The sequence below is a fragment of the Mesitornis unicolor genome, unplaced genomic scaffold (genome assembly GCF_000695765.1).
Source record: "Mesitornis unicolor isolate BGI_N332 unplaced genomic scaffold, ASM69576v1 scaffold24925, whole genome shotgun sequence".
Lineage (NCBI taxonomy): Eukaryota > Metazoa > Chordata > Aves > Mesitornithiformes > Mesitornithidae > Mesitornis > Mesitornis unicolor.
Window position 1 is genome coordinate 35,980 of NW_010186510.1, and position 7,969 is coordinate 43,948.

Below are 7,969 nucleotides of genomic sequence, written 5' to 3' on the forward strand. Positions count from 1 at the left end.
TCAGCAGAGGGGGACTGCTGCTGGTACGTGCTCTGGAGAGGGAAGGGAGGAAGGCAAAGAGAAGAGAGAGGACTGCACATGCAAGGTCCTACAAACCCTGTGCAATGACACAGAAGACATCACTGAGAACACCGACACCACCTGGGAAGTGCCGGCCCCCATGCAACCTCCTCTCCATTCCTCAGAGGAACAATTCCTTCTTATTTCATTGCTCATTTGGGGAACTCCATGCTTTAATCAGCAAACCTGGTGGCTCCAGGAGCAGGGGCCTGCAGCACATTCCCTTGCTGCCACGGCTGACAAACTGTTCATCCTTTCCGTGAGTCATTCACGTCACCAAGGGTGACCCTGCTCATCCAGGAAGACTCTGTCCCAGGCTCTCACTTTTCAGAGTGCTCTTGAAATTCTGATTTCCAGACACAACTTACTTGAGTTTAAGCCCATTTAATTCTTTGGCTTTTCAGTCTGGGATACATCACGTACTGTGTGAATGGCAATCTCTGTGCTAACAGGCGATTCCCCAAAGAAGCTCCAACCTGAGAATCAGAGCACCATTGATTTTTTTAATTGCTCCTTCTCCTGTTGCTTGTATTTGCAACACTGAATATTTGGGAGACATTACAGTATGTTAGCTAGAGTTATTGCACCAGACTGAACTTAAACAACAGCAGTGGGATGCCAATATTGAAAGTCCAAACTGACTGAAACCCCAGCTATGAGTCTTCTAATTTTGCTCTCGTTTTGCTTAAACTTAAGCACAGATCCTCTCAAAGAGGACAAGAAATGCTTGTGAGAGCTGCAAAATTAAAACTTAAGCTGTATGTCAGCAGAGCTTTCTGGAAGATGGATTAGACAGTGAATTTGTTTTATTGGCTGTTTAAAATGTAACTAAATAAAGCTATAAGAATTTGCTCTAAGAATAATTCAGCACTGACACAAAGACTGATTGCAACATCCCAGGGCCTTCTTCTCAAAAAGTTTTTGTGATTCTCAAGAAAAGACTCCCAGTTCCTGAAAATAAAAAATGTGTCTCTCAAGTACTCACAGTTGCATTGTGTTGGTCTAATTTTGTGCCAGTGCAGTCCAGAGGGGAGCATGGAGACCCACGTCCAGGGTGACAGAAACGTATCTCAGCCCTTGCATACATGCCAGCCCCCTGGCACTTCATTTTGCTAAAGAAGCATAATGGAGCATAGAGAAGTTTGGGAGGGGACAGAGGGACTGATCTACCAACAGCAGCCACTCACCTCCTCCCCATGCCCTAGGAAGCCCCACTTCAAATATTCCAGCTCTCGCCCTCCCTGCAGCTTTCCTGTGCCCACCTAGCCTTAGCACCTGCCCTTGCTTTTGAGAAACATTTTCTGCCTTCATCTTTAGGTCACATTTTCCTTCTTCCTCTCTTCTGTCTTCCTCACCCTTTTCCCAAAAGCTGGCATTTGCTTTCCCTCACTTTCACTGTCAGTTCTGCTAGCACACGTGTGTGTGTCCTTGTCCATGTTCCCTCAGTCCAATACACAGTTACTCACACACCCTCTTACTCAAGCATCCTTACTATCACCAACCTTACTGCTCAGTCTTACAGGCTTGTCTCTTCCCATGTGTCTCCTTCCCTCCAGCATCATCCAAAATACTTCACTCCTCACTCTCTGATCCTTCACACTGCTTCAGGACACTCCCATGCTGGTGTCTTACAACGTGCCATCTGGGAGCTCAAGAGGATCCACAGACCTCTGCAGGCATCCCAGGTCCATCACTGACTTCCCTGTGCTAGTGGGACCATCCAGCTCAGGTGGACTTCAGTTCCATCTCAGACTTGTGGTGTTGGTCTCCACAACATAGTTCTATTTCTTCTTCTTGGTGTGCCCTGCATTTTCCTGGTGCGCCAGGCACAGACCACCCTCCAAGAGCAACAGCAAATTGTAAGCATCATGCCCTGGACACCCCAGCTCTCCCACAGCACCTCGGCTGGCCTGTGTGTCCTTCAAGCCAGAGATGACCACAGCCCCCTCCCAACAGCACCACCCACCAGAAAAACAGCCAGGGGTCCCCGAGAAGTTCTGTACCACACTTATTAACAGCTGAGGCTTTGTTTTAATTGGAGATAAAGGTGATGCAGGAGATGCAACCATCCTAGGGGAGTATCGCTCAGCGAGGGAGAGAGGTGGACACTCCCCCTCCCGAGGGGAAGGTGCGGCGGTGCCACAGCGACACCTGGTGGAACAGAGGGGACACAGCTGTCCTGCCCCCTTACCCCGGTACCCAAAGGGCGGGTGCACCCCACCCTCCCGGCAACCCTTTGAAGGTTGTTGTGGTTTAAGTACGGTGGGCAACTGAGCCCCGCAGAGGCGCTTGCTCAGGCCTCCCATCAAGTGGGATGGGGGCGGGGGTGAGGGGTGGAGAAGAATGGAAGGGTAAAAAGTGAGAAAACTCATGGGTTGAGATAAAGGCAGTTTAATAATTAATATGAAAAAAAAAAGAAAAAAAGAAAAAAGAAAAAGAAAAAGAAAAAGAGAAAGAGAAAGAAAAAGAGAAAAAGAAAGAAAAAGAAAAGAAAAAAAGAAAAACCCACAAAGATAGAGGAATATAAAACCCAAGACAAACAAATGATGCAGAATAAAATGACTGCTCATCACCAGTCAAGTAATGCTCAGCCAGCATCAGCAGCCGCCTGCCAAACTCCACCCTCCCTTCCCATTTTATTGCTGAGCATGGTGTCATATGGTCTGAGATATCCCTTTGGTCAGTTGGGGTCAGCTGTGTCCTCTCCCAATGTCTTGTACACCCTCAGCCCACTCACTGGCAGGGCAGCCTGAGGAGCAGACAAGGCCTTGATGGTGTGTGAGAAGATCTCAGCAACAGCTAAAACATCTCTGTGTTATCAACACTGTATCAGCACAAATCCAAAACATGGCATCTTACCAGCTACTATGAAGAAATTCAAATCTTTCCCAGGCAAACCCAGTTCATTCTCCTGCAGGTACATGGTGGACTTGAGACCCCAAGTAATGTACAGCCCCGAAGACACGTCAAATTTCACCCCTAACAGCCCGTGCTGTAACAGCAGGCAGCATGACACACACGCTTGAGTCACACAGATTGAGCTTAAACCATCAGCTCTGCCCATCAACCTGGAGAGAAGCGTGACTCGGCCTTGGGTCCACACTAGTACCATTGCTTTAGCAAAAAGGCATCTGGATTAGAAAAAACTAGTCCCCATTGCCATTCGAGCAGTTATCATCCACTCCCAACCCCTGAACCTGAAAAGGGTTGGAAACCTTGAAAAACCTTGAAAAGCTATGTCTTCACTTACAGAACATGCTCTATGTTTCCTCCCATAGAGGTGGCTCAGAGAAGTGTTAGCAAGGCATTAGCAATAACACAGTCAAAAGGCTCCTCTGTGTGAATGAAGTTCCTCCAACAGAAAATTTGGCCAAAGCTGCTTTCAGCACAATCCTGAGGAGTGCTTCTTGGAGAGGAGTGAGATTACCACCTCCTCTGCTTTCAGCCTTGCTGTCTACATGCAGCACATTTACACACAGAGGTAATTTAAACTCACCACTGCCCAAGCTGTCCCAGATCTCCTGCTTTCTTGCTTATATCAGGGGTGACTGCAGCCTCTTACAACTCACCCCCTTCCCTTTCCATTAGAAACAGCCAAGTATTTGCCTTGAGGTTTTCTAAAATTTCTGCTGTAGGTCCTATGAGAAGTCAGATAGAGGGACAAGTTTAAGGACATGAAGAGGGAATGAACTGGGGTCATGAATTAGGGATCATTTTAGCTTGGAGAAGAGGAGACTGAGGGGTGACCTCATTAATGTTTATAGATTTGTAAAGGGTGAGTGTCTGGAGGAAGGAGCCAGGCTCTTCTCAGTGGCAGCCAATGACAGGACAAGGGGCAATGGGTGCAGGCTGGAGCATAGGAGGTTCAACCTGAACATGAGGAAAAACTTTTTTACTGTAAGGGTTATGGAGCACTGGAACAGGCTGCCCAGAGAGGTTGTGGAGTCTCCTCCTCTGGAGACATTCAAAACTGACCTGGATGTATTCCCATGTGACCTGATCTAGGTGATCCTGCTCTGGCAGAGGGGTTGAACTGGATGATCTTTTGAGGTCCCTTCCAACTCCTCAGATTCTGTGATAACCTTGTTCTGACACACCAGTACATCACCCCCACTTTTTCTACCTCCAAAATGGTAAGAACAAGGGAGCCCTTTTTTTCTGCAGCCTAATGAGGTCCCCAGGAAAAAATAAACAAACATACACTGTGAAGACATGGTCTGAAGCTCTACAGGTGAAACCTTAACACTTTGTGGAGAGGTGTGCTTGTGGGCTCTCCTTTAAGTGGCAGATGTGTAACCTGTGTGCATGCCATCTCCCTGGGGTCAGCAGACTCTGCCACCGCTGCGTGCTGCACATATAAATGTCCCACTGGAAAAGTTATGAGCTTTTTATTGCCACTTGTGGAGTGAGATATTGAACCATCGAAGTGCTTATTCATTTCTGGTTATCTGATTGTCGTAATGTTTCTAAACTGCCAGTTGAAGGTAAGAGATAAACTCCAGCCAGCCTCAGACTGAAAGGCGCCTTTGACGTAGCTGGGTTTTTTTCATCAGAAGATGATATATTATTTATTGACTGACACAGGGTCACCTGGAAATACTTCATGCAGGGAACTGAAAGGGAAGAATAAATACTGAAACCAAAGGCCTGTAGGATCTCATTTTCCCAATGGGACATTTTTTCTCTGCTTGTGTGGCCATGGTGGACCTGGCCCCATGGCTGAGGGCTCTGGTTCCCAGAAGGAAAAGAAAATTCTGTGCCCTCTGTCATTCCAAGAGGAATGAAAGCAGCATGGAGCAGAACAGGCAGATATATTATTTATTTCTGATAGAATTCCCTTTCCTTGTTTCCATAACTTCACTCTTTCACACCAGCTTGGAGATGGTAAGCAGGGACCAAAGTGCTGTTCAGAGGTCCTTGAAGAAGTGAAAGGCAGGTTTCACCTTGGGCATGGTGGGGACACCCAGCATTGCTGCGGAAGGAGATCAGGCAGGAGGGAGAGCCTGTCCTCTAGATTTCCCAGGGTTTCTCTCTAAAATCTAATACAGATGCATCCCCATGAACAGCACTCACATTGTAAAATGAAAAAAGGCTTTTCTGAGGCTCAGGGGAGTTGTGTGTGTGCAGGGTGTTCAGAGACAACCATTTTCTGAACAAATCTTTGTTGTTAGCCTTTCAGTATACAATTTCAATGGAAGACAGGAGAGCCATCCATCTGCTAAAGGGAATATTTACCTCTTCCATTCTGCTTCTCGCTTCATTGTTGCTATGGTCACATGTTGTTATAATTGTCTTTTTTTAAAGATTTTTCTATCCAATACATCCTGCCAACTTTCTGGTTCATGAATGTCTGTTTAGCTATTTAGCCTGTCTGACGATGGCATTTTTAAGGCCCCAGGGTATTTGGTTTCCAAGCAGTGATAGAATTAACAGAGAAGTTCCCAGTATGATCGTGATTTCCCGAAGTCAATGGCAAGTTGAAAGTAGTGGGGTTGGATTTTTTTTGCCATGTTAATAAGCAAAATGCCCCTTTCTGGAAAAAAAAAAGTGTGAAGATTTTGGCTTTTTATCAATCAGAGGACAAATATAATAGGCTGAAGGAGATAAATCAATGTAACTCATCTGCTTGGATGCCTTCTCACAGAATTTTTTCTAGCCTGTTTCTCAATTGACCAAAAATGTCTTAACTTCAAAAGCAAATTGCTCTGCAGCAAAGCCTCAATGCACACCAGGCCAGGTGTAAGCAGTGAGGCCAAAGCCTTCTTCACAGGAGCTGTCCTTCCAAAACCAAGATCTCAGGGAATGAAGGGGATGTGCACCCAGACCCCATCACAAACCACATCTGGGGCATGGAGGCTGCATCTAGAGCCTGGGAAGTGTTCCTGTGATACACAGGTTTCATAGAAGCCAGGTTGCTTTTGTCCTACTGTTGGTAGAGATGGAGAATATGTGCAATGACCTGATGCTTACCTGACGACACTTGCCATATCACTCTCAGTTTTCTTCCTCAAGAGTGTCAAACTTTGCACATTATTTTGCATGAATTTAATCTTTCTGATTTCAGGCCATTTCTGCAGTCAATCCAGCTCATATGACATCCATCATAGTCCCATCTTTCCAAGCATTACTCCTGGTTTGCTGACATGGGCCAGTTTTGTAAGGGTGCCCTTTACTCAGTCATCCCCATAATAATGGAATCAGAGAATCACAGCATGGTTTGGGTTGAAAGGGACTTTAAAGATCATCCAGTCCAACCCTGCTGCCATGGGCAGGGACACCTCTCACTAGATCAGGTTGCTCAAAGCCCCATCCAACCTGGCCTTGAACACTTCCAGGGAGGGGTCATCCACAGCTTCCCTGGGCAACCTGTGCCAGTGTCTCACCACCCTCATCCTTCTTATATCTAATAAAAATCTACCCTCTTAGATTATAAAACCATTACTCCTTGTCCTATCAATGACCACACCGAATTATACCTAATCAGAGCAGACTCATATTAGGCTTCTCTTCACACATCCTCCAAGATGGGAAGTTAACTGTTGGTAACTACTTATTAGCCTTGTTTGGTTTGAGCACGTAGAGCAATTGAGCTGGCAGTGTCCCCTCCACATTGAGTGTAAAACTTTGACTGAGTTCACTCTGACCTGGCAGTGGGACAGAGATGTCAAAGAAAATAGTGCCTGTATAAATGTCATGAAAGAGGCCCAGGGCTGAGCGCAGCTCCTGAAGCAGCTCCAAATCTGCCGTACCATCGCTTCACCTCCTTTGCTGGCGGGAGCCCTGACTCAGGCAGGGTCAAAAGCAGTGCCTTGGTCAAAAGGAATGGAAAGCGGCAAGTCTTGCCCTGCAGTGGGACAACGATGCTGGTGGCTCTGTTGGCTGGTGCATGTGGGCTGTTGGGTGGCTGGTATGGCAAACAGTAACTGAATCCAAAATGAAGAAAACCCCAGGATTGAGTCCCTCATCCCTCCTGCCCTATTCTCCATGGTATAGTAATTTTTCTTTCTACAGCGTTTTAGGATCCAAGCCTCCATGGGCCCAGCTGGACTCTCCACAGCAACTGCTGTCACGCAAACCTCCTTTTATGGAGAGCACCCATCCTTGCTTTCGTTGGACTCCTTTGCCACGGTGTGCTTGGCAGCTGCAGTGGGAGCTGTGTCAGGGCTGCTGGGGAAAGACAGCAATTACATCTGATCATTGGCATTAAACAGGGGGACTGTGGAGCCAGCACTAGAGGTCAAACTCAAGGGACTTTAATGATTGGGAGATTTGTGACCAGAGGTAGCTGTGGGGGTAAAATAATAATGGGGTTGCTGACATTTTGCTGGTCTTGTGAAGAGTATTGGGTTTCAAGGGAAATAGGAAAAAAAGGAAACAGCACTCTGCGCTACACGGTTGAGTTAATTGGACAGAACCAGAGCAGTGTTACCTTGCCTGATACCAGTCACTGAACATCTGCTCCTAAAATCTGCCTGCCCCTGGGTGCCATCTCTGCCATATTTGTCGTTGTGCATAGCTGTTTTGAAACACAACGTGGATGAGAAGAACAGGTGATGAAGATGCAAAGGTGAAATCGTGTGGTCAGACACTCATCCTTCCTTTTCCTGGGGTGAGAAGGAAGGAAGGGAGGTTGATGGGATTGTGTTCCTCCTCCTGATGCTCAGCATCTCCAGATGCAAGGAGCACTGCCAGACCCTCAACACAGAAGCAGCTCTGAGAGTGCAACTTGGTCCAGCCTCATGTTCAACTGTGTGATTATTCCCAATTAACTGTGATTAAATCCAGCAGCTGGAGTATGATGGGACTTACCTGACCCAGTTCCTGAGCAGTTCCCAAAATATTTAGAAGAGTACTGCTTGTCACTAAAGCAGCATAGAACAAGGATGATGGTGAGAACATAAGAGTGGCC